We start from the raw sequence: 27,757 nt of genomic DNA, 5'->3' as shown, positions 1-27,757 counted from the left end.
TTTGACCTTTATTTGAAAGAACTCGAGAAGGACTCTGAAGAGACTTTGAAAAGACATGAGGGGGAGCTGCAGGTTTTAAACCATTACAACTTGCTTGAAGGATAACAGCTTCTATACCTTGATTGAAACCTAACCGAGTCAACCAGAGCTACACCAACATTTAAAAGCACATTCATTAAAAATCTCTTCCTTAGTTTAAAACTCTGACATAATTTTTAATTTTGTAACTTAAAGTCCTTTTAAAGTAGTTTTCAGAGCAAGTGTCTTGAACAGGATTTGAATTGCCCCCTGGGAACAAATAAAGTTTTTTTAATTGAATTGAATGATGACTTATTGTTAAGATTGTACATTCATTATGACTTTAGAGCTTTTATCCTTTTTTGCTGACTTCAGTTGTTTGATTTTTTTTGGGTTTAATATATTTTAAGATTGTAGAAGATTAGAACTTTATCTTATTAAAAAAAACACTTTGGCTTTATTTTTACAACTTTAATATGAATAGATTTAAGTTACAGTCACATCTATTTTACACATATTTAAAGAATACCTGTATTTTGATACTTTTGTCATGTGGAATAGTTTTTTCATAGACCCAAGTGCAAATTATGAATGTGGGACAATTTACAATAGAAAGCAATGGGTGCTGTTTATACCTCCACCACTAGAGGGAAGTGTTGGCTCTGAATGCTCACTGAAACATTTTGAAGAGAAGGAGAGACGGGAGACGTTTCCTCACAAACAAACAGAGCAGCGTGGATAAACAGCAGGCAATAGTTCTAGAACACGGGGTAACGTTTACATTAAGTTAAAAAAAAAGGTTCATTAACACAACTATTTACATCAATAATTCAAATCCTCAACTGGTGAGCTACAAGTTGAATGTATCTGTGTTTACGTTACATCTCAAACAATACATTCGCTTTCTTTGGCCCGAAAGTGTATTTTATAAATGTTGCTGTTTTCATGGAAACTTTTTCTTTGTAACTTTTTATATAAAACATTTGCCAAAGTATAGTTTGAATCCCTTTTAGTCAAAGGCGATTTGCTGACACACTACTTTGACAAAGTATAATTTCCCTTTCACTCACATACAAGCACCCTGCGTTTATCATTAGCTTTACATGCCAGTTTTATGCTGTGTGAGAGCATGAAGGCTAGGCTGTTCTGATCACAGATGTGGTCCATCTTCAAAGTATGTTTCCCCCTTGATGCAGCCATCTACTGTAGACTTCACCCTTCAGAAGTCAGGAGGTCTGTGTTTGCTCCAGGGATTACATTAGCACACCAGAAGCCTGCCAGACAGACAGACACACCACATCACCACCCAAGGTAAAGCCTCCTCTGCTGATGGGCGCAGTGGACAGTTCGGTAAAGTTCCAGGGACTTCATGGTGTGCCCCTCTTTCTCTGTGGCATTCGTCCTTCGTATGAGGGTGTTGACTCAGATGGGACGAGCAAACAGAACCAGGGTGAAGCCATGTGGGTGCTCCTTTCTCATGGAGCCCTGGCCCAATGGATTAGGCAAATTCTAGCACATGAGTAGCGGCTGGGGGGTGTTCTGGTGCGTCCTTCGCTGACAGGAGGTGATGGATTAAGGCTTTGTGAGGGCCCATGTCGGCCTGAGGGACCGGGCAATGAAGGAAAGGTGGGAGGAAGAGGGGAGATCAGGGTCTGGGGGCAGCCCAATCCCATGATCAGCTACATGTTGACAAGGGATTATCCTGTTTTGTGCGTTGCTTCAAAAGCTGAGGTCTCATAGATGAACATGGAGATAGATAGCAAGTTTTGAGCAATGGACAATGATGGCAGTGTTTCAAAGATCCTTGGGTGATGGGAGAGGATATGGTAGATTATCACATCCTCCACAGGTGGTTACTATTACAAGTGAAAGCGTACCTAAAAATCCTAGAAATTCTGATGTGCTGGGGGGATTTTTTTTTATTTTTATAAATTCTCCAATATGTGATATGAAGAGAAGAGCATACAGGTTACAATGCCAGCCAATGTTTGAGCTCTTTTTTTTCTCCCTCCTGAGATATGAAAATCAGTTTAAAAAAAAAAAGACGAGTTGGAAAAATAAAACGTCATTTGGGTTTCATTGGCCCAGGATTGAAGACTGCTGATTTTACAACCACCATAAATTCCAACGCATGAATACAGATTGAGTTACAGTAAGCGCTGGCGATAGCTTCTCCGTCACTGGAAACGGCGGCGGTGTGATATCTCAGCCACATTCGCCTCTTGAGTGGAAATGTGAAAACCAGATTGTGTCTTTTTATGGGTTCCCTTTGAAATCCGGCACACTTGACCCTCCCTCGAATGTGATTTTTACTGCACGCTCTGGTTTATTTCTGGAAACCTCCTACCCCCTTCCTCAGCTTGTTTAAGACGCCTGCCTAAGTGTGCCTTTTGTTTACTTTGCCAGTAAGGACAAACAGTAAAGTGAGGTGATTAAGCATTTGCATGAGGTTCTTGAAACAACCCAAGAAAAACCACATGGAACATTCTTTGGGAGGTTTGTCACTGATGAATCGAGTGATCTTTAAGGGGAATACATTAGCAACACTTGGCATTATAATCCACTGGCATTGCCTCAACATCAAAGCTTTGTTTAAACGCTCAGATATTTGCCTTTTGACTGCACATTTATTTGTTTGCCATTTGTAAGTTCTTCAGAAGATGGATTATTTTCGACCTTGCACTGTGTTCACGTGAAACGCAAATGATCAGTTTAACATATTCAGATGATGATGAGGAGGAGGAGGAGGAGGAGGAGGAGGGGGAGGGGGAGAAAAAGAGGGAGAGTGAGACGTGGTTGTGAGTACTGGGTGACTGACATGTGGCAAGAAGACTCTGATCCGTCTCTTGACGAACTTGTCGCCTCACCACGCTCCGTGTGTCAGGGCCTGGCACTCTCCCCTGTGTCAGGCGTGGGTGGCCTCCTGACGAGTGTCTGAATGTGTGTGTCACGTCCGTCTGGGCTGAAACAGCTCCTGAACACACACCCACATAATGACACTGACACGCTGCCATCAGGCCCGCAGTCGAGCCCAGACAGAGTCCCTGGCAAAATACAATCTTTATCTCTTTGGTTAGGATTTCTCTCATCCTCTCAGCCCTCCTGTTGCTTGCTATTCCTCTCTGAGTCTATCGGTTGTTGGTTGAGTTCAACCACATCCATTTTCTATGCAATTTAGGGGCTGAATGATTATATTTTATGTGATTAGGCCCAGCAAAACAGCAAAGGGAGCCTTGGGAACTCTTAGATTTTTTAGAAAATGAATGCTGTGCTGTAAGTTATGAACCTCTGAAAATGTCAGTTAAGAGGGTGCCAGCAAGTCCTACACAGGCGTCACTCATTGACCCCACTCTGTAATTGCCCTGTAGCTGGAACTGCTGTGTAATTTTTGACGTGGCTCTGTGGCAAGTGCTGACAGAAAGAGAGAGAAAAAAAAAAAAAAGGACTGGAGATTTAATGCCCAGTCTCAACTTTCTCACAAGCGTCTGTCTCTCTCTCTCTCTGTAAGCGTTTTTAGTTCTGGTTTCCATTATTTATTTTTTTGGTGACTCTAAAAGGCTAAACTCAGACTTATTGGGTCGCCAAATGAGGACTGAGTCTGGCCCAAATTATAACCCACCGCAGTGACAATTGTCGCGATGAATCTGGGCTCAACAGGTACTCAATGCAGATTCAGATTATGTTGTTTTTGCTTCAAAAAGCACTACTAAAATCTGATTAATTCACTGGGAAATTGTAAGCACTGTCATTCATATTCACCGAGGAAAACTCTGTTTCTACACGTAACAGATGTCGCTACATTTGCTGACACGCTGCATATTCATTCCTGTGCATTCCTGCAGGTGTTTTTGTGGGCGGTGAGGTCTCTGTGAGGCACCCACTCAGCATAAAGAGTGGGAGGAGGAGGGTGGCTGAGTTATCAGGGACAATAGCCCCCCCCCCCCCCAAGATGCTCTCTGTGGGTGTGGGCGGGGGGGCATTTAAAGGCCATTCAGCCCCTAGCAAGACCCCCACGAAGACGCCCCCACATTCTGGGGATGACTACCTGCCCAGGAGCCCTCTCTCTCTGCCCATCTGTCCCCTCTAGAGTCCACAGAGCTGGAGAGGCTGCAGGCTCACACACACACACACACACACACACACACACACACACTCAGACCAATGATCGCTGACTCAGCTCTGCATCATGGCTGACAGTGCAAATAGAGCAAGGCAGGGGGTAAAGAGTGTGTGAGCTCCTGTGTGTGTGTGGGTGGGTGTGTGTGTAGGAGTGTATGGGCGGCTGTTGTATTTGTGTGGGAATGAGTCGGTGTGTGTGTGTGTCTGTGCGTGTGGGAGTTGCTCCGTGGGTGATGGAGCATTCATCAGTGTTGATGGATTTGTGTGTGTGGGTGTTCATGTGAGTGGATGTATGTGGGAGGTGGAAGGTGGGTGTGGTTTAGTTTGTGGGAGGAATTCACAGGTGTGGTTGTATGAGTTTGTATAGTTTGTACAGCTTTAATTTATTAATTAAAGCTAAAAACAACTTACCTGCCCTTTATCTTTTGTATGTGAACTCTTTAAATAAAATATCGAGTCCAAAAAAAGAGCCCGAGGACAGCCTAGCCAATCCAATCCAACTTTATTTAATTAAGCACTTTAAAACAACCACAGCTGACCAAAGTGCTGTACAATAAATTAACAAAAGGTTAAAAAAGGCATAACACACAATATACAATAATTTAAAAGATATAAAAACATGACTCATGGTATGCTGTAAAATGAATAAAATACATAAAATAAATAAAATCACCATCTTACTTGGTGTCAAAGGCCAGGGAGAGAAGATGGGTTTTAAGAAGTGATTTAAAAACAGACAGAGAAGAGGCCTGTTTAAGGTGCTGAGGCAGATCGTTCCATCGTTTAGGAGCTGCAACAGAACATATTCCATGAAAAAGTTGAAACCTTTTAGGATATCATATTTGTCACATCATATCATCTTTGAATTGGACCCCTGGGACAAATAATGTTTTTTTTTAATTGAATTGATAATTTGATACTCTTCTGCAAGGCAAATTCATTCAGTACCTGGTAGCTGCATTCCGGCATTTTTTATTAATCCCAGTTTTTCCTTTGACTGGAAAAAAATGTTTAGCTCTGGGATATTTTGATCCAGGACGATCATTTCATGAATTCTTTATGCCAACGTGTGGGTGCCTTTTCATTAACAGCATGCCCCGAAGTTTCTTGCCAGCAAGGCAGCAGTTTGTCCCTGTATTCCCACGAGTGGGGTCGTAGGAACAGCCACAGTAGCTATGTTGACATGGACGGAAACAATTGGAATAAAAATGGCTTCACGTTAACCCGTCAGTCTGATTCTGATCCAGCTCATTCCCAAACAAGTTTCATTCTTAACAAGAGGGGTGGTGAATGCGGATGGTTGTTCGTGTCGTCCTGGTTGGTGTGAAACTATTCTTTACTACACATCTGCCCTGTTCTTCAGCTGTGCATGTCTGAAGGTCCTGTAGACCGACACTGTCCCTCTGTTTATTGACTAAAGCCAGGGCAACCATGCACTGCTGAGCGTGCAGCTTTATAAGGGAGAAACGGTTCAAATAAAATACAGACATCCAAAGTCACAGACGCGGGACGAGGAGGAGATTGAAATCTCTTGCGCATATAGGCGAGTGGAGGAGCGACATCTGGAGACGTGCAGCGACAGCGGCGTTTGTTTACAACACAGGCGGAGTCAGTTTGCAGGCGACTCTGGCTCACGGCCGGAAATAAAAATGAAGGGAAAACAGTTCTACTTGAAATGGATCGTACTCTGGAGAGAAACGCAGGCCCATTGACAGAAACGCTCACCGGCTGTCAAAAGAACCAAGATCTGTCTGTCACAAGCTAAAGCAGATTTGAATTCATGTTAACAGGAAGGAAAGTTCCTTTTGCTGCTGTTTCAGGAAGATTAGACTGGAAGTACAGCTCTGTGCAAGTGCTTGATGCATGTACACGCCATCATAATTGGATCACTTTATTTACTGTGGCGTCCATTTAAACAGTGCAGTCGGAATCCCCTTCTGGAATCATTTTGATGGGATTGATACAAATTTGTCAGTGTCCCCTTTTTCCTCCCATACGTGCCCCCATTAGTCCAGTTTACTCGGCTGTTAATTCACACTCTCATCCTTCCTGAGCGCAGAAGGTTCAGGAGGAAAACGGCGTTCTGCATTCCATTCACCCTCCTGTCCTAAACCTCATGGTCTTTGCTCAAAAACTTGCTGAATAAACCTTCCTCTCTGTCCACCAGTGAAAAACCAACCCCCCCCCCCTCCTCCGGCGGGAGGATGACTGTAGATGAGTTAGCTAAACAGTTTCTGGCAGGCAGGCTCGCCGCCGGCTGCACACACGAGGCCTGCAGGCGTGGGAAAGACCTGACTCTGATAATAAGCAGCGTTTGGCCCTTCTAACCTCTGCAGGCTTTGGCTCAGGCGAGTTGTCTCTTTCTCCCTCGCTTGTTTTTTTTCTCTCTCTCTTTCTCACTGCGAGTGGAGGAGTCACAGGAGGAGGTCAACCAGGGAGAGGCCCACAGCTGCGGCCGCGACGTCCCAGTGTGTTTATTTGGGCAAGCCCAACCAAAATAAGCTCCAGCCAGGCATTGCTCCTGAGGACCGGAGCCACCACCGCTGTGGTGCTTTTCATCCTAACAATGGGGGAAAGTGCTCTTACAGAGGAGGGGGCCGCACGACGGAGTTTACCATGCAACAGCTGCCTCGTGAGGGAGGAAGTGCTGCAGATGTGGACAGGATAGATGGTTCATGTTCCCACACCTACTCCTGTTGTACAGTTCAGCCTTACCCAATCAGTGAATGAGTTCCTTCCTTTAACATGAGAAATGTTGTCTGTAAATGCATGATGTGAATACTAAGTCAATGATTACATTTCTACAGTATATGCAGTATGCATATGGTGAACATGTTCAGCTTATTACATTTTCTGGCTGAAAGTTGTGATAAAATTAGAGCACTTTTTGGCATGTCAGTGTGCTAGAATATCTTTATACATGCTGTTTTTGTATTGCCCTGCACGACGTGATGCGTGTATAACTTACTAGCCCCTTTTCGTGGAATAAAAGGTTCCCATTTCCTTTTTCTATTTCAAGATTCACCTCTGGAATATTATCCTTTTTCCTTGTGATGTAATTTAAAAAAAAAAAATGTATTGCTTGAATAGATTTACTTTGAAGACATCTCAATGTGATGTCATAACTGTAAAGTTGTAAACATTTGTGTTGGATAATGTAAAATAAACCATCAACACGCCCCACCCACCCAAGTCTTTTTTTCTTTTTCTTTTAATGTGAATAAAGAGGCCTTTGTCTGTCATCTGAGATTGAAGGGCTCTCAAACAATTTACAGTGTTTGTGTTTCGTCTGATTATAGGTGTAACCCCTTAGTGTGTGAGTAGTCTGTATATTAAAAGCTAAATGTGGAAGGGCCGTTAAATGCATGGGGTCACAACAATGCTTTGAATGGCTGACCTGCTCTGCTATCTCTGAGATGATCTTTAGTGGGCTGTTGTCTCTTTTATATGGAGAATAACAACATCCCCAATTCTGCTTTACTCATCACACAGTCCTGCACCAACCTCCCATTAAGGGGGTCATTCAACCCCACTTAAAGGTGCACAGGTGTGCCCCAGGCCTCGCTATGCCAGATGACTGACAGCTGCCCGCCCACCACCCCCTCTAGACGCCAATCAATCCTTCCTGCCCTGCCCGCCTCCTCCCTGCTACGGCTCGGCTCATCTGTTACAGGCCGTAAAGTTGACAGATGATTAGCTGTCCTGCTTATCTAGTTCGCCCCACCCATCCCACCCACGCGATGCATGCTGGGGAAGTCAACGTCGAGTTGTTAACCTGTAGATTGCCCCATGTCTTTCCATGCCCATGCCCAAGGCCTAAGCTTACTTTTTGACCTTTACACAAACTCTGCAGTACTCAACATCTCATACTCATTCTTCCTTCATCAACCATCCCCTCTTCCACTCCTTGCCTTGTCAGGCAGTCAGCACCCTTCGTAAAAAAAAAAAAACCTGGATATGTTTGCCTGGGGAGGCCTCACTCAGCTCTGACAGTGTGAAACTGCATGGGGCCACTAAGAGGGACATTTGTCAGAAGAGCAGACAGGAGGGGCAGCTGCCTATTAGACCTGCTGCACCCAAACACTGCATCACACATGGATACTAGATTAGGGCCTGAATGATTGACAGCCAGACTGCAACGGTTGGGGTCAACACTAAACTGACCAGAACTTCCCTGTTACTAAAGGTTGTCTCTACCAACCTGCTCTAACTCTGCCTCTAGTAATGTCTGCATTTAAAGCCAGTGTAAGGTTCTTCCACAGAGTCTATCGAGGCAGAAACCATTCAATACAAGTAATCTCACAGAAATGTGAATTGAGTAAAATACTGGTTATAATAAAACGTCTTAAGTTATTGCACTGTGTTTAAATTCACTGCAAAATATGTTCTTTTGTTCAGTGGCACTAATGAGGCTTCTTACACACAATTGCAGGCTGGGTAGATTTTTTTTTTTTTTTGCACTTCTTTAAAATTCTTTACGCGTTAGTCACCATATCCCAATTATGCCCCTGTGCACTACTTAATTAAGCTAATACGACTTAACCAAGGTGTTTTAGAGTAGCCTTCCTCACCATACCCAGGACTGTAGAATAACATTAAGGCTCACTACAATGTGTACTAGTTCATTCAGCCCAAGACAGCCCACACAGGCACTTAAGTCTGTGTCCAGGCTTAAGCGTTCTCCGTGAAACTGGCCCAGACTGCCATTTTTGGTTCTGACAAGCAGCAAAAGCAAAAATGCGGTATCAGCCGCATCTGCCAGCTCTCATCTGTCCCTACTTTGTGCTACCTGCAGGGATGCTACTAGCCTTCTCCAGAGGGCCCCGATTCTTAATCATTACCCCCCACCTACTTTGAAATTTTAAATGCAACAATGCAGCCCTGTGAGATTCCTCTACATAATTTGCTGTCCTCCCCCAGCCACCAACCCCCCCAGCCCCCAAAGAATCACTCTGAGGTCTGACAGCAAGTGGGTGACTTCTGACAGGTTGCATTGATCTCCTGGCTGGGAAAGAAGTCAGCTTGACAATGGAGAACATGTGTCCGTTTTGGGACAGGCCCTAACTTGTCTGACCCCCTCATTTGGGATGCGCCCACCGAAAAGCCATCCCAAAGTTTGAGAAAACAGTTGTATCTGCTCAGACAGGAATCTGGTCTCCCATGGATTTGGTTGAATTGTGTTCTTTGAAGCTAAGTTAACATGATTGTTTTTTGTTTTTCTTCTGAGATGAATGGAAACATTCGTATTTCATTCATATGTTGTGCACTCTCTGCTTTTTGTGTTGTGTTGGGGGGGGGGGGGGGGGGGGGGGGGGTTGGATTCAGGGCTTGTTGGGGGTTCCCTTAAAGCGGCAGCAGGGAGAAATGTGTTACTGTCTGTGTTTAATTAGGTTGTCCATGTTCCATGTGAAGATTAAATAAAAGCCAGCCCACTTCTGAAATGTCTTTGATAGATGATATGAAGAGCTTAATTCCCTTATAGAGCTTTGAAATGGCCTTTTTTCATCTCATTAATAACAGGAATCATAATGGTGACATGGCAAAGCGGATGGTTTAGTTTACATTTGACTGTCCATGTTCTCACAAGGACTGTTGCTGTCTTACATATTAAATTGATTGTCGGAAAACCACACAGTTTTACACTGTGGTGTGCGTGCCTGAGATACAATTGACTTCAGCACTGGGTGGGATTGTCCCTATCTGTCCAAGGCCCACATGTGTGTGTTCATGTTGAGAAAGATAGAAAGCACTGATCCCCCTAGGCAGAACCTTATGTATTATGCTGAGGTTGGTTCTGCTTTGTGTGGGAAGGGAAAGCAGAATTTACAGAGCATAACTAAACACATAAGGAACTTTAGCTTGAATATGCAGCTGCCTCAAAGTATTGCGCTATCTCACTTTGTAAATGAAGGATTTTAAATGGATTTGTTGTCAATTTAGGCGTGAAGCCAGTACATGAGTTGGAACTTCTCATCTGTGTTTGTTAACATAAATCACTAGGGGGGGGGGGGGGGGGGGCAGGTGAAGCCATGTTCATTCCTGGCACTGCAGACTGACTCTTGGGACGTGGAACGGAACCTGTCCTCGAAGTTGCTTGGCCACGCCACCCCTGGCCCCCCCGTCTGGTCACGCTCCTGGCCCACATATTCTACAAGGCCTTTTAAATCAATAACTGTTGTTTACTTGCTCTTCTGTTGTAGCTATAGCAACTTCCTTATTTACATTCAGTTATATTTACAGAGTGCAGGGATTCTGTATCGCAAATCTAACCATTTTTACACTGCTCTTTTATAGGAAACATGAAAGAATACATGATATTGAGTCATGTCTACTTTTAAATACCTCAGCTAATTGATGATATCCCTCCCTGCGTCACTCACGACACCACAAGCCGAAGTGTGGTGAGTCTGAGTGTGTGTGAAAATGACAGCGAGTGTTCTAAGTGAGGAGTAGGAGGGTGGTGAGAATGCCTTTCATACTGTTCTGATTAATGCATCACAGCTCGGCCTATATGCCAAGCAGCATGTGTCCAGGGCTCCAGTCTGCACAGAGGCATAGACAGTGTTTTTTCTCATACTAGCAGCGCCTGCTCTAAATACAAAACCAATGTAGTTGAACATTGTCAGCACTCACCATCCTATGCTGCATGTCCTAGACGTGCATAAATGGCTTTGCACAATCCCACCGGAGCTCCAACAGAAGCTCATCTCCTGCTGCAGTTAGCTAGTCTACTGTTTCCTAGAACTAAGAGGGCTTGCTTCTTTTCACTCACCACCAGTCTACTATTTCCTGGCAGATGGAGCTCATGGTAAAATTATTGAACACCCAGTCAAGGAGGAAGGGTCTCTAACCGCCGTTAAGCTAAAATCTGTTCCCTAGGTGCAGTCCCTTAACCACAACCTCCCTCAACTCAGATGCTAAGTTGTATGAAAGTCAGTTTTTTGTGTAGCAATGTGGTTAGTCTGTTGTGTGTCCTCGACGTGCATATAATAGGTAAAATACAAGAAAGTGGCACGATCCTGCTGCATCTCACAGAAGAAGTCACCTGCTGTAGTTAACTTGTCTATTTATTTCCAAGAACTCAGAGGGCTACCTTCTTCCCGACCTCTAATCTACTATTTCCTAGTAGATGGGAGCTCATGATAAAATCATTTAACACCCAGCCAAGAAAGAAACGGTCCATCTGACTGCAGCCATTATTTACTGCCTAAAAATAACCGTCCCGTAGGATAACTAGGTACCAGTACAACCCCTTCACAGCTACACCTCTACTGTCAATGCTAGGTGGTATGAGGTGTGAAAATCAGTCATTTGTGTGCCCTAGTGTGGGGTGGGTCAATGCTTACCTGTGAGGCTCATACAATGTTGTGAAGAAACCCAATCCACAAAGGAGGATTTCTGAAGATTTTATGGAATTTATTGAAAATTCAAAAAAATGTCAGAAATCTGACAGAAAAAAAAAAGTTAAAAATAAGATATCAAAAGTTTAAAACCTAGTGCCTGAACTCCACTTTTTTTTTTAAAGTCTCGGAGAATAAGTGCCCAAAAGGGGAACTTTTTGTTCAGAGCGAGTCAGTTGGCGAAAGCCAAAAAGCCTCCTGATCAACATTTTCAAAGCCTTTATACAGCCAATCTGTCTCTTTGTCTTGCACCTTTGAAAAAAATAAAATGTGTCTGAGTGTGTGTGCGTGTGTGTGCGTGTGTGTGTGAGAGAGAGCGAGAGTGAGTGTAATTGTAAGTGTGTACTTCGTGTGTTCAACGCTGCAGGTGCATCCGCCTCTGCGCTGAGGTCACAATCGCACCGAGGGACGACTGAAAGTCTCGACACCGCTCACTCAAAAGTCACCACAAGGTCACTCGTGGATCGTGTCGCCTTTCGTAAGTTCAAACTGATACATCTCAAAACCACACACTATCGCAAGTGTGCTTGTGGTTTGTTGCTGGATATGGTGCACCAATACCTATCCATCGTCAGGGTTACATTATCAAACAAAAGAGAAAAAAAGAAAAAGACAGTGCTTGCAAGAATATGGGTTTACATGAGCAAGCAAAAGCAGATATGATTATATGATAGGTTTAAATGGATTAAATGATTATCAAAACACAGAAATTGCAAAACAAATTTACCACATTGGCATTATCTTTTCTGGCATTTTCAACAAGTCTCAACTTTTGTCTAAGTGTGTGTGCACAGTGCTGCAGGTGCATCTTCCTCTGTGCTGCTGTCACATTTGCACCGAGAGACCACGAGAAGATGACACATCTCGACACCACACACCCAGAAGTCACTGTAAGGTCACAGGGGGATCGCTTTGACTTTCATAGGTTCAAACCAATACATCTTAAAACCACACGCTATCACAAGTTTGCATGTGGTTTGACTCAGTATATGGTGAACCAAGCTTATGCATTGACAGGGTTACATAATCACCAGTACAAAGAAAAATACATATAAAAAAAAAAAATGCTTGCATGAATAATACATAAGTGCAACGAAAAGCAGTTATGATTATGTGATTAAATTGATTTCATAATAATACAATATAAAAAAAAAAGAGAACAGAAAAAAAAAAACGATTGGATAATCTTTTCTTGTATTTTCAACCCTAACAGCACTCTCAGTTGAAAGATGTTCAGCTTTCAAAATAAAGAAGGGACTCCTGATATCTGTCTTGTAAACAACAATAGCAGAGAAGACAACAGGAGGGCAACAGGCTCCCTTACTGACCTCACCACTTTTACATGACCTGATAACAAGAACACATTAACATCATTGTCTGATGTTCGGCTCCATTCAGGGCATGGGGTCATGGTCAAAAATCAATAAATGGTTTTGTTGGTTTTGTTTTTTTCTGGCCTATTGAGGGAGCTGATATCTTCTCTAGCAGATGTGTATTGTTATTGGATCATCCAGTTTTGTTTTTTCTTTAAACACTCTTTAGCTGTGGGAATCACGGGTTCATTTCACAATACAGTATTTAATATGTAGCCCATGATAAAAATACTATCACGACATAGATTCTGTGATAATTGATGTATTCTTAGAAAAACACATAATACGATTTTACTTCTTCTTGCTTTATTTCTTTACTTCTTTTCACTGCTGTCCAACATTATCTCACTGTCTTCTTTTTTTCTTCTTTTTTTGCCACTGTCAACTTTGTCTTTGACTAATTCTGTTCGTTACATTTGTTCATGTCATAAGCTCAAATGTGAGTAGACATAAAGTAGTGACATGGTGAGTCAAATTGCTTGTGAAATCTGTTTATTTTGCTGTATCGATATTTCCCCCCCCCTACCCCTGATCTTCTTCTTCATGGATCGGTTTGACAAATGGAAGAAATGTTGTTTTGTGGAATTTTTTTTTTTGGCCTTTTTATGCCTTTATTTTAGAGACTGGACAGTGGATACATACGGGCCAGAAAAGAGAGTGGGGATTTAACATGACGGATTTGAACCTGGGCAGCCTGCTTCCAGAACTATAGTCACTTTACATGGGGTGTGCTCCCTAAATGCCCCCTAATACTCTGCCACCAGTGCCCCATTTTCATAGATTCTGGCTGTTTTCTGAAGAATGTCCAACACAGAAGTCAAGTATTTAAAGCTCACCTGTGAGCTATCACTATGGAATTTCAGGGGCTGATATTTACAAAAACAGTCTCTTGAAAAAAAAAAAAAATCCTCTAGCTTCACAAGGATGTCATAGCTCAGTGTTTTTTTCCCATGGTCCCCTAAGATGTGGACAGATGGCAAGCATCACGCTGCTACTTCCTGCTGTTGCTCAGGGGTGACGAGCTGGCACTCAGCAACATTCTCCAGCTCTTCTCCCATCACAGATCAACACAAAGCTGCTCCCTTCTCTCTACAGCCACCTGAATTCGTGTTCTCCTGTTTGCATCCGTCTGGGCTTTGATGTGGGCCATGTCGGGTCAGCCACTCCACATCCCAGGCATGACCCAGAGGGGCGCGCTGAATGGCTTCCACTGTCTGTGATCCCTCTGAGGGGAAAAAACACACATACTCATTACAACAGGCTCTCTTGTTGTTGCTCTCTGTGAAGGCATTCCCACCTGTGACTTGGGCTGCGAGACGGGTGGAGGGATGTGTGAAATATCAGTCTGAGAGGGATGGAGGCTGGGCAGCACCTCAGAGAGACAGAGGAAGTTAGCCAGCTGTAGATCTCATATCACCTTTGGGCTGGAAAAGCCTGCCTAATGTTAACCACATGTGCAACATCCTGTCTGAGCTGCTACCTGGCTATGTGGCGCTCAGTAGAGGTATGGAGGGAGTGCGTGTGTGTCCATTACATGCATGTCTGAGGACAGCTGGGGAGTGCTTTTGCCATTATATGAACTTCAAAAAAAAGAGTGTTTGTGGTCGAAACTGAAAGTCCTTCTGTTAACTTTTACCGACTACCATGCCTGCTAGAAAGATAATATTCAAATGATTTAGTGTTAGGACAGGTGATATGACGATGTACTCACTTTAACTTTTTCTATGTTGAACAAGGATTTTGTGGATAAATAATTTGATAGAAACAGAAAGCGATTCTGCTTACGCTAGCTGAGCTTGTGTGGAGGAGCGTGGCCGGTTGTTAGGGCACGGTTTCTTCCGTCATCACAGTTGCTTCGGTGATTTTCACTGTAACGCCACATAGTACATGTGTCTGTCCTCTACTTACAAGTCCAAACGGTTCCACCGATTCAAAATCGGCTCAAAGATTATATGCAAATCATTTCAGACACCCTATGAATCAGTCTACAATAAAAACATGCTAAGGCTGGCTAACTGCATTATGGCCCTGTGTGCTCTGAAAAGTGACCTGAGATACAGGAGCCCAGGTTTTCATGAAACATCTGGGACCTGAGTGTGAAAGGTTTGCAGCACGAGCACCTGTGCTGAATCTGATTGTGCGTTGCTCACCTCAATATTCCAGTTTGACCTTCAAACATTTTCATCTCAATGTTGTAGATCAACATAATGCCAAACTGCTCTGCTCTTACATGTGATGTGTTCACTGTGCTTCCCGGCCGTAGAATCAGAAGATATAGCTCTTTTGCTGGGGCTCAAGCCGGTCTATGGCTACAGCCCTTACCAAGTGAGGACGTTTAGTTAGCTAGTCGAACACATAGGGAATTGGTTATATTCCACCAATTATTATTTGTACTGTTTAGCGGACACTGTATATTCGATGATCAGACATCTAGCCGATCAGTTGAACATTTCGATATGATTTTATCAAGTTTTTTGGATATTGGGAGGTCAATTTCACCTGCGCTTTAATCCTCCTCTGAAAAATTCAAAAATGTTTTTGAAGAACTTTAAAAAAAAAGAAAGAAAATAAATCTACAAGCAGCCTAAACCTTGCTTTTAAGTTGCTAATGGACATTTATTTACATGAGAACTTCCTGTGCCATCATGACACTGCATTGACTATTGATACATTGTCTCCTGTGAGAAGTTTGATCCATCCAACAAGTAAACATTTCTCGTGTCTGTCATCTTTATGGTCTTTAATTCTATTGTAATTACAAGGTCCTGCTATCAGAAGGTTGTGATAGAAGGTTGTGTCATTTCTCAGAGTAGGGACATATATTATAGGAACTCCTTTTTTATTGACTATTTCAGCTAAGGCCAGGGTTTTTGCCCACTTCCTCTTAAAAGTTGGGTATTTTGCTAGTGACAGACTTAGTGAACAAGTTGGGTGTGTTGGAATTTGTAAAAGAAGACAAGGCCTTTCCATTACCATACACTTTATCTTAATTAACTCTCCAGTGGTTACTGATTGACCCTGTTACACCTGCTCGGATATGCCGGAGCTTTGAGCAGCCTTATCCAGGGAGAACAGCTCTTTTGATTTAAATCCACCATGAGTCTCAAACTTAACCACCGGGTAAAAAGAGTTTATAATGCAGCTCTGGCTGACAATAGTGAGCTGAGATTATTCTGAAAGAGGAGAGGTGTTGAGAACGCATTAGTGTACCTTAGAGTCTTACTTGATAATACCAGTCTGACTACCTGGGATTCATTCATATCCCTCCCTGAGCGACTAAAATAGCCATGCTTTGATGGCTTCAAATTAATTACCAATTTAGAGTCCGTAACTTTATCTTCAACTCCTACGTAAGCTGTACTCTGATATCTGATGCCAATTTGGGGCAATCAGCCACCAATTTCAGAGTTAATTGGCAAGAGTTTTCTGCCAATTAGGGGCAAAGGGTGTATGAAGTAAAGGTTGGCGTGGATAACAAATTCTGAAATAAAATCCACATAATAAGGAACTTAAACATTTATTGCTCTTAATTAGTACATTTTCTTTTATCTGAAGTCTCCTAGTCTTATCTTGTATCTATACTTAGATTAATAAAGGATCATGATTCTTTACTTGGTTTGTGAACTGCGCTTGTGCCTGGGAGACTGATTACTGGAGACTCAGAAAGGGCTTTAGGGAGCTACATGCCTGGCTTGTGCAGAAGGCATGTCTCTAGAGTCGAGGTTAAGGAGAGGAGTCATCAGCTCCCCAGGAGCTGCAGACTTGCTCTCTGCCACCGTGTCATTTATCCTGGAGCCTAATCGAGTTATCAAATCAACAAATCTCCCATCAGGGGCCTCACAGCTGACACACTTAGAAAGACTCCCACAGGGAGACAACAAATTTAGAGCAGCAGGGCGTTGCTAAGAGAAAGGCTAAGGCACCTGTAGAGGTCTCTTCTCCTGCCCACGAAGAGGGCACTCCCGCTGGGCATCACACTGCTCTCTGGCCCCTGGTCAGCCAGTGAGCAGGGGGAGCGGGGTCCATAGTTAATGCTGTTCACAATAGGCTAAGGACACAATAGAAGCACTATATCACCAGGACTGTCAATAAATTTAAAAGCAACCCACAAACAATTAGCTGAAAGGGCATCGAGGTTTCATGGCCACGGGTCTCCTCTCTGCAGGCCCGTAGAGACAAACTGTCCACCCACGTGCAAATGGCAGCTGGTGATTCAGCCCAAGAATACAGCAGACTTCTGTGGATTACCGCCTGACCTTTTAAGTGTGTCCCCCAAAAATAAACCACATGCTGGGCAATTTTTCTTCAGTCACAGGATAGTTTATGACTCCTTGAATGTGGGAAATTTCCTCCAATCGTAAGTCTCTGTGGCCATGTAGAATTGCGTAGTTTGTTTGTTTGGTGGCTTACCTTGTCCCCAAATAAACCAGCCAGCTGTTTCCCTCGATGCTTCATGATGCTAATGCTAAATGTTTATGGTACAAAGCAAGTCTAGCTGTTTTGGCTGATAGGTTTGTAGGTTTTGAATTTTGTTTTCTTAATAAACTCCTCCATTGTGCTTTCTTGGTTTGGCTAAAAAGCGTAAGTGAGTCATCAGCAAATCCTGCAAAGTGTAGGGTTTCTCTTGATTTGATTTGTTGTGCGATCGTTTTGAAAAAGGGCTTTGTTTGCATTGTCTCTGTAACCCTCAAAATCATCCAACATGAAAACAAATGCCATTTTTGATTTGGTTGAGTGGATATGAAGTCCATCTGTTCACAATACTCAAAATACTTAAAAGAACAAAATGCCCCTCAGGACAATCAGGGCTTGCCTGTCTTGCACCAACAGAAACTTGTGAGGCTCTAAACTTACTTCTGAAGTGTCCCAGTATGATGGAATCACTTAAGTAGGTTGGCAAGCGATAAACAGTTTGCTACAGAGTGACAGATCAAGCTTGTCTTTAAATTCTGGCACAGAAAAAAATACATTTGAAAGTACACTTCTAAAGATGTGAGCAAGCCCAAGTTTTCTTCATTAGTAGAAAGGCTTCAGGGCTAACATATGCAAGGGAAAATTAAAGATGACTAAATGTAAAACAAACAAACAAACAAAAAAAAGTCCCTTAAGTTGGGAGAACAAGTCAACAAGTTTAATAAAAGTTCTTTTGGTGGGGGGTAAGCCAAGCAGTGGAGATACTAAGCTAAAAAAAAAACCCTGGCCAGATGAAAGTGCAGCCTCTTAGCATTCTCTCCATCCAGGGCATCTATAAATCATTTAGTGACCACTACTGCTGACCAGCTCGACCCATTGGCCAGGAGCCGGGCCTGTGTCCGGACAAGGCCCTGACCCGTTAACCTTGGCTGAAGCCCCTGAGCCAATGGGGCGAGGCTGTCAGAGCTGCGACCCCGGCAGCCAGGGCTACCTGCTGCTCTGGCATAATGCAATTGGTCACAGCCATCAGAATGATGGAGCACAGGGAATTCTCCACGCTGACCACTCCAAAGTCTGTTCACCACTCTTGCTCCAGCTTCCAAAATGGCCCTTTTGATAATATGTCACAGATGCCTTTTTCTCTTAAGTCTCACGTACATATTGTCTTTCAGATGCTGCATTAGGGCCCTTTCAAAAAGAAGGATATAATAGGTATAGTGCTATAAACGGGCTTGTGTTCAAGACAGTTCACCAGTTTTTTTCATTGTTGTGAGAACAAACTATCAAAAAACAACTTAGAGTGTTTAAATGTTAAATGTGAAAATGTCATTATTCAGTTTGTTTTAACAACATCATTATGTAAACCTTTTGCTCCAGGTTTTATCAAATCATTACCATTGTCACGTTTTAAACCAGGTAGCCCCAAACTGTGACTCCTGCTGACATGCCCTCCCTCTGTCTCCACCTATGTTTTGTTAATGGCATGAGGTTCACACTGGTTGTGTAATTACTAACATTAGAAAACAACTAAGAAAGACTCTGCTGGATGCAAACCCCGTGAAGCCTCCGCTGCTGTTTGCCTATCAAGAGAAAAGGTGTGCCAGTGATTCCCTATGTAAACCAAAGGCATGCCAGTGTATTCACACAGGTGGCCCCCCTCACACACCTGTGGGACCCTCCTCAGAATCAACACAATTAGCATCCACCATGCCCCACAGAGTTGTACTCCTAGTGAAAACAAATGCACCCGACTGACAGGCAGCTTAGGCAAATTACTTGTTTGGGAAGCAGGATGAGTCTCTTTGGGCTCGCAGAAAGGCTGAGTGAATTTCAACTGGGTACGTTTGCATTACAGAACAGCGTGAGAAAAAGAAGCACCTGGATACAGCTCACCTATTGACAGGGGAATATCTTGTCAAGAGGGGGATTTAGACTTTCCTACTACCTGGCTTTTGTACCCCAGTTGCGATGAAAAAACATGTTTTGAGCGAGGTCAAATGTGATGAAATGTTTCACAACAGTATGAAAATGTTAATGTTACTTTTACCTATGTTTCGTGATCAGAATTGATGAAGTTTTCCCTATGTATCTAAATAAGCATTTTTTTTCAAGAACAACTGACAACAAGGAATTGCTTACCTAAAGTTAGAATCAATCACTTACTTTAAATTCTACCTTTATTTGTATTTTATCTTCAATAAGTAACTCCTAAATGCCTTTGGTTTTTTAGACGGACGGACGGACGGACGGACGGACGGATGGATGGATGGATAGACAGATAGACAGATAGACGATAGAGAGTTCATCACCCAGGTCTGACAAAAATGTTCAGGTTATCCTGGATATGTTCAGCCTGGAAGCCGTACAGACCATGTAGGAATTAGTGTTTGTGATTTTAAGATTCGGATAACATTGGTCATGCTCCTCCTGTCAGGATCGTGTCCGTTAACATTAGATATTCAAATTCATTCAAAATGAGACGCGTGTCCCTTTTCAACTTTTTCTTCCTCACTTTTTGAAAGCAGCTGCATAATCTGTGATCTCTAAACATTTAAAAACATTTGTTTTATTTTATGATCTCTTCGCAGAATTTTTTTTGTTATTGTTTCTTTTTTATTTTGTTGATTGGACAATTTGCTGTTTCTAATTTAGAGTTTTGTAAATGCATGAACATAAGTAATTGAATGAGATTCTTTTAGCAGAAAAAAAAATGCTGAAACCAATTAAGTTTGAGCTCAGTATGAAATCGACCATTGTGCTATCTTCAAAAACTCTGGGTTTAGTTGAAAGCATGTTCAATATGGGCCAGTAGATCCCATTACTCATCTCTGGAAATGTTTAGTTTGGGGTCCTGACACTGTGAAAGGGGCCATAACCGTGCTACAATGTCTTCTGTCTTTTGGAAAGGACTGTGGTCACCAAGCTGCACATGGAGAGCTGAGAGAGCATGGGCGTGGTATTATGTCCTAATAGGCCAAGCTGGACTGACACACTGATAGCATCTGCCTGCTTTGTCAAAAAGAGGAGAATTTAATGACAGAACTGAGCGCCAAACGTCCTACAGAACCAGATGAGGACAGAGATGGATGGATGAGAGGTCACAGGCTTCTTCTGGCCAACGGCTCTAGCTTCTTATCTCTGATCCTCACAACCCAATCGATTGGTTGTGGGGCATTTGTCATCAACTAAACCCAGGTCAAAGCTTTCTTCTAATGCTCTTGGCCACAGGCAAAACCCTGTCAGCCTCCAAACATGTACCACTGTATTGAGATCGATAAACTCTGAAGCAAATGTGTTGCCTGTGGCAGAGCTGAATCAGTGTAAGAGGTAAGTTAGAAGTGTTGCCAATGAAAGTAATTCTTCAACTATGTTTTGAAAATCACAATTTTTCAAGCAACACATTTTTTTTCAAATATGTATCTTGCATTGTTGAATTCAGGAATAGTTTTCAAGTGCTGGCATGTTCGTTCCAAGCCCCTTATGTTTGTGTTTTGCTAATTTAACATTTCGCAGGTTTCAAAAAGGTTTCATTTGTAAGTTAAAGACATCAACACACCTAAGTACAAATGATATGGGGGTTTTTTTTGCAAACGGTATGAAGTAGAAATTAAATCATTAAAAGAGACATTATAAATGTTTCTCTTAAATCCCTTAGGGTGTCTTTTTTCAATGATTTCTGGGGATGTCTGCAAGTAAGCTGGCAGTAATATTGTGCCAGAAAGTCAATTTTGCTAAGATTCAATATTTAATCTAAGGATTTGGGCCCCAAACTCATTTCCACTCGTTAATCACCTATCTGAACCAACAAGGGTTTTTTTGTTTGTTTTTAAAGGGGCTATAGTATTTCAGATGTCTGATTGGGGGTTGTGGTAATATACTGGCTTTGCACGGCCTAAGGGGCTACAGACAAAAATCATGGTGCCCTGCAGGGTAGCCATTAGGGCACAAGACGAGGGGAGCCTAGAGGATGTCTGCACTCCAGGGATCTAATCTGGTACCATGGGCTCTCCTTTGGGAAAAGAACAGTTCCGTAGTCGCTGGGCTCCCTCAGGTTCTGGCAGGTGCTTTAGTCCACCAACAATTAGCCTTCCCTAGGGTTTGGCTACTTTTGTGGCTGAATTAAGCCCATAGGAGCATTAACTCTGGTCACATTAGCTCAAATGAAAAAGTCAGCAGGGGCACCTTTTTCAGGTTGGTTAACTTTATTGTTTCATTTTTTTGTTTGGGATGTTAATAACACCCAAATCCGGACTTAGTCTCGAGGATCTTTTCATAAAATGTCAACAAAAAAAGAAGATTGAAACACCCTGCATGTGCTGACAAATTGCTTGACTTGCATAGTTCGTCAGCCAATTCTGAGTCGTTAGCAAAAGCAAGCCACAGTTAATAGTATAGTAATGTGAATGGGACCTGTGTTTGACTCCATCCTCCACAGTTAACTTTTACTCATTATTGGCGTCTTCTGTTCTCAGATCTTTGGTCTATGAACATCTGCTCAGAGCTCTTCTTAGTGAAGTCCTCACCTTTTAATCTTGGTTTTTTTTTTTTTTTCGGAGGGGAATCAGCCCTCTTCTCATCATGAAGCTTTGAGCTGCTGCATGAGAGGGAAATTAATTGTGTGCTAAGCAGAGTGGAATTAATGGCTTGCACTGAAACCTGTGGCCACGGCTGGCTTAGCCCTTCGTCGATCCCCCTGATCCTGCTTGTTACAGGAGCTTGGCCATTGTAGATGGTGAGATGATTGTGTGGTTTCAGCCTCTTGTCTCTGTCTCTTTTGTCTTCCAGTGGAGCACAGGGATTTCTTTTTTGTCTGCCTCCATGTTCCTTTCAGGCAGTATCACAGCTGGCCTCTTTAATTCACTCAGGACATCAGGCGACCCTACCCCCCAAGAGGCTACTGTTAAAACATGCACACACCATGGCTCACATTTTAAAGAGGTGATTGTTTCCATCCATACAATATTAATTATAATACGTAACATATACACAGCTTATACTTTACCCTCTTAACATTTTCCTAAAAATCTGAAGACATGTAGCCTACAAGAAACTGAAATTTCTGTATATTTTATTTGCCTGTACAACCACTGTTGAAAAAGTAAATAGTCAGCAACCAAAGTATGAGCACCAACAGTGAGTCAGGTTTAGGAATACATGAGGTTGTCCCTGGGAATCCCCAGCATGTGTTGTCTAGCCATCTGTCGACCCTAAAAATGCCGACTCATTGAGCTCCACAAATAGAACCACTATACAGTCAGACAATTACCCTAAACAGCTTGGTAATGGGTTTATGGTGTCTAGAGTGACGGCCCGCAAAATAAAACTACAGGATCCCCACAAAAACCTTACATGGCTGTAAATATGTATTAACCAGAAAATGGGCCTTGTGTGGTATCATTTAGAAGAGACAAAGACTGGCTCTTAGACAAAGAGGCAAGATGCTCAAAGAAAGAGGAGATTCTACCAAGCTAATGAGGGGCTCCATAGAAATGTAAAGAGCTGGGTCTTAAGGAAGAGTGGTCGCCCCGCTGACGAGCCCAGATAGACTGTAAAGTGTAAAGGTCCAGCCACTGTGCCCACTGTCAGTTGTGGCCTTACTAATCCTGTGGGGGCCCCCAAGTTATGTCCTGAAAGTGTTTTATAGTGGCGAGAAGAGTAGGGCGACCAAGCCTTTATTGGATGTTAAGTCTACGAAAAAACAGAGATCAGGAAGAGGCTTTATTAAGAGTTCATTCTTGGAAAAAAGCAGCCTCCTCCGACCGCAAATAAAAATGAAACTTCTTTCATCAGCAATGGAGGACCAGCCAATTTACCTCAGGGTCCTTCACAACAAGGGCCATGTCAGAAAGTGCCTACTCTCCTTCACGAGAAGTGGTCAGCTATTAAGAGAAGCTGACAGAGAAACCCTTGTGTCAAATGAACATCATATAAAGAGTATGACATGAAAACACACAGAAGAGCCTTGTACTTTGGACTTTTCACAAGGTGATTGAGTGTAGACATAGAACTCCTTTCGAAATAATGATCAAAAAAATATTCTTAGTGATGAAATTTCTGCAGTGGCTAAGGCAATAAAAACGAAAGACTAGAGCAACAACTAAAAACACCAGACTAATTCTTTAAACCATCAGCATCCTAAGGTGTACACATGTGTCTAAAACATCATGTAAAGCATCGTCAGAAGAATGAAGATACCACTGCTCCACCACAAACCTCAGCCAGTACCTTCATTATCACATCTAAATGGCTGAATTAGGGGGATATCGGTGTTTTTGTGTTGGCAAAGATGGGGACTTGAAGATTATACCACCGATTGAAATGTAAAACAGCTATTGCAATTACCCATAACCTCAGTGCGAACCTTGCCTGAAACAATGCAACCAGTTTCAAAGGCTGAGAGGCAGGCGCATCCCTGAGAGATAACAAGAAGGCATCATTAAAGGTAAAGGGAGGGAAAAGGAGGTTTTTAAAAAAAAAAAAAAATCTTTCAGTGTGATAAGGTCAAAAGAGAAAGCCCCTTAACAATACATCTGTCCAGTCCTCTATTAGTGGGTAATGAATTAATATAAGATCAAATCAGAGGTGAGGTCACTTTTGTTTTAGTATGTTTAATCTTTTGATTTCAAGGTACAAAATATGACTTGTTTGTTAAGTACAACATTTGGATACATTATGTAATTAAAGAGTCTTTTATTATTATTATTATTTTCCTGGTTTAAAACCTTTGTGGCTGTGTTGGTGGTATCAGTAGTGCATGGATTAGTCCTCCCTGACCTGCCCTGTTCTGCTGTTTCAGAGAGCAATGAAAGGTCTGTTAAGGCTTGGACAGAGCTGGATTTAACTGATATTTGCATGCTAATGTCCTCAGTAAAATCCAGTACAGAGAACAGATATGGGATCAGAGCAACTGCTACCTTTTAAAAAGAGCCCTGTGTCCCTTTCGAGGGAGGTCTTTTAACGTTTGGAATTAGCAAAGTGCAGTGTTTCTGTGTGTTGCGGAGGTGGGGGCTGACATAGACACTACCACACACACTCCTTTTAGGATGCACCTAATCTCACCCTGCTGAATCACCCCCAGATGGATAGTTTTCTCTCTGTGTTTTGATGTTAGCTGCTGCCCCCCTAATTCCAGCATTTAATCACACCATGTGTCGGCACAGAGACCTCAGCTTGCCCTCGGACCACTTGAGAACGACCCTGATCCCTTTGCAAATCTGCTATGGCGGCAGCCCCAGTATGAAGGGCAGATGTGGGACATGAGCCAATCTGCTCCTCGAGGTGTTTGCCATCTCCATCCTCTCTGTCAACATGCTGCTTTCTTTGCCACTCTGTCACTCAGCACAATGAGAGACACAGCTCATTTGGTCTTAGACGGGTTTAGCTGGAGACTGCAAACTGTCCAACAAGAATTCAGGTTGGAGGATGTCAAAGGGGATCGTTTGATGTTTGATCGGCTGTTGCCATTTGTGCTTAAAAGGCCTGACCGTTTGGGCCTCATGACTGATGTGTACTTACAAGTGCTCTATTGATCGCTCTTTGCATAGATTTGCATGAAGATGAGCTTTAATAAAGAAGTGGGTTAGATAGATAGATAACTAGATAGTTAGATAGATAGATACTTTATTGACCAAGGGGAATTCAAGGCACGCAGTAGCAGTATACGACATGCAGGACACAAGACATTAGTTACTATAAACAACTGCCCTCTTTCATATAATGACCTGAAACAAGATATAGAAGACCCCCTATATGAGTAAGAATAAACAAATTAATCTGTGATTTTAATGGAGTAGTGGCTTAGACTTTCATACCTGAATACTCTCTGCACAGTTTTCTTGCAATCATCACTTTGAAATGAAATTTCGCCTTCAGTAGAAACACAGAAATAACTAACTGCTTTGTAATCAAGGCTTAAAGGGATACTTCACCCATTTGCATGAAGCTGTGTGTCATTAGAAACATGGTAGTAATGTTGAATGGGCGTGAATCCAGCCCTCATTTTGCCCCGAGAGGCAATATGACGCTTTTTGCATCACATGAAGAAAACTTTCAAGCAAAGAAAAACCCATTTTTCTCGTCTCAGGGCAAAATGAGGGTTGGATTCATGACCATTCAACACTACTACCATGTTTCTAATGATACACAGCTTCATGCAAATGGATGAAGTATCCCTTAAAGTAAAGGTTCAAACGGTGAACCTTAACTTGTGTCACCAGACTTTTGGGGAGTTCCTAGGCTAAATGTCCATCATCTTTGTAGTACTCTTACAACATGATATAACACTAAGGTGGAGACAAACAATCACCTGTCCTTTGCTTGCTGGGCTTTTGTGAGATGAACAGAGTCTCACGGTTTGAAATTGACCGCCAGGTACAACTGAAGTTTTTTTAAATTGAATTGAAGCAGAGAAGTTGGGTGCTACTGTTCTGGAAAGAAAGCTGTAACTCAGACGGATGCTTGTAGCCTAAAGGTGTGAAACACATTAACAGCTCTTAAGCCCCAAGGCCTCGCTGGCCCACGTGTACGGACGCTGCACAGCACAGCAGCAGGGTCAATTCTGCCACGTCACTGCCAAAGAGCGTCAGCTGACATAGATTTCATGGTAACGTGACAGGCAGAGGTTTGTGTTGATAACATCTGTTTTAATGAGTGTGAGACGATGAGTCAAGTCCTATGACCCGTGTGGTTACTTTATGGTTTTCCCCTGGCTACGCTCCAGTTTTAGGTTTAGTTCAATGGTGGCTTAAGGCAATAAAGTTGGGTCATGTGGTGGATACTGAATGGCAGGCGGATGGGTACAGTCAGGGTTCAGAACAAAGCGAGAGAGTGATATGACTGCAGGGCGTTTGCTAACGAGAAGGCTTACAACAGACTCATTTTGTTGTCTGGCATCATGTAATAAGGTAACACTTAAAATGCATCCGTGTCGGTACTTTGCTTTCTGTCTGAACATTGACAGAAAGGGCGTGATTTCATGCAAAGCTGTTGGTGCTTTTCTTTGATTTTCTTCAGTTGCAAAACAGCAGCCAAAGAAGTCATAAAGAAGTCAAAATATAACAGCATCACAGACGTGGGTTTTTTTTTATTTGATGGATGCATGCAGGATGATCATTTTAAAAGGGGGAACTCACAAAATGTCTTTTGAGATTAAAAAGCATCTGGATTTCACAGCTTTGGTACATGCTGGTTGAAAAATCGTTGAATACCTCTCAATGTGTTTCATGAAACTCTTTAATTATGACTCCTGGAAGACATAAAATACAAAAAAGTAGTTTGTTCGATAGCGTGCACTAGAAGGCATGTTGGTATCTGATGATAAGAAAACAGACAAGAACAGACTGGAAAGTGTCAGAATCTTGTACTTATTCAGAGTTAGCCTCATAAGGAAACTTTTTTTTCCTGTTCCCTTCTCGTCACATGGCTGGTCATAATGTGGGAATGGTTTTACTGCTCTTTCTTTTCTTCAACTTTGGTTATACTCTTTAGCCTACCTGATTACCGTAGGTACGTATACACAACCTGTTAGTGATGGATCTGTATGGACACAAGTTGTGGCAAATTTGGAGAACGTGCACCAATCACACCTCACCTAACAGCTCTGCCCACACACAATATGGTATAGGTTGCATAAACGCCGTGTTGGAAATATAATTCCTTTCAAAGTGTTTCTGAATTAAATAAACGCTGGGCGCCGGTGGATGAGCAGTTAGTTAGCATGCCCCATGTATGGAGGCTGTGGTCCTCAAAGTTTATGGTTGGTCATAAAGCAGATGATAAGTACATTTTTTTATGTGCTGCCCATCCATACTTTTGATGTAATGGCTGTTCAATGTCTGTGTCCATTTCTTTTTTTAGTGTTTAAGTGGCTGCTGATTGCCAAACGCAGTCCGGGTCTCCTCCCTATGGACTTGTCAAGAGGCTGGTTTTACACAAGGCCAGGACCTGGCTGCTTACCCACCAGCCTTACCATCCTTTTCTCCCTGTCTTCCTCCATCTATTTCTTTTTATCTGTCCTCATTTTATGAAGAAGTGTGACGGCGGCTGTTTTAGGTGAGAGTCGACAGGATCAAAAGGGGAATGGAGTGTGCCATCCATCAGACTGCACAGCCCTCCCTGTCTCTTAATGATGATATCACTGGAGCCAGACACACACACACACACACACACACACACCTTGTCGTCGCCTCTCCTCAGGTTGCTTGTCTACCAGGCAATGCAGGTGACTCACGGTCGTCCTTATGGAGTGTGTCACCATGCTGTCTGGTGTCTCGGTGTGTGTGGCGTCATACAGGCGAAATTGAGCGTGATTTACCCACTGACCCCCCTGGAGTGCGCCTCTTATGAACTCATCTATGACTCAACTAATAGCTAAACCTGCCACCGATTTAGCTGCGGCCTCGTCACCCGGCGACCCAGCTACAGGTTTATTGAGGC

The 27,757-nt window shown here is 42.8% G+C and overlaps 1 protein-coding gene across 1 annotated transcript in view; it reads left to right on the top strand.

Moving 5' to 3' along the window:
• Nucleotides 1-673: 673 nt before the first annotated feature.
• Nucleotides 674-27,757, top strand: part of LOC306828572 (uncharacterized protein) — a gene marked incomplete at its 3' end in the record, with an annotated part of 106,698 nt that continues 79,614 nt past the window's right edge. Inside the window, exons 1-2 of the mRNA XM_079351093.1 lie at nt 674-767; nt 1,175-1,329. The remainder of the gene's footprint in view (nt 768-1,174; nt 1,330-27,757) is intronic.

Source organism: Symphodus melops (genome assembly GCF_947650265.1).
Source record: "Symphodus melops genome assembly, chromosome: 8".
NCBI lineage: Eukaryota > Metazoa > Chordata > Actinopteri > Labriformes > Labridae > Symphodus > Symphodus melops.
The sequence above is the reverse complement of the archived record's forward strand: the minus strand, read 5'-3'. Positions and strand labels throughout refer to the sequence as shown.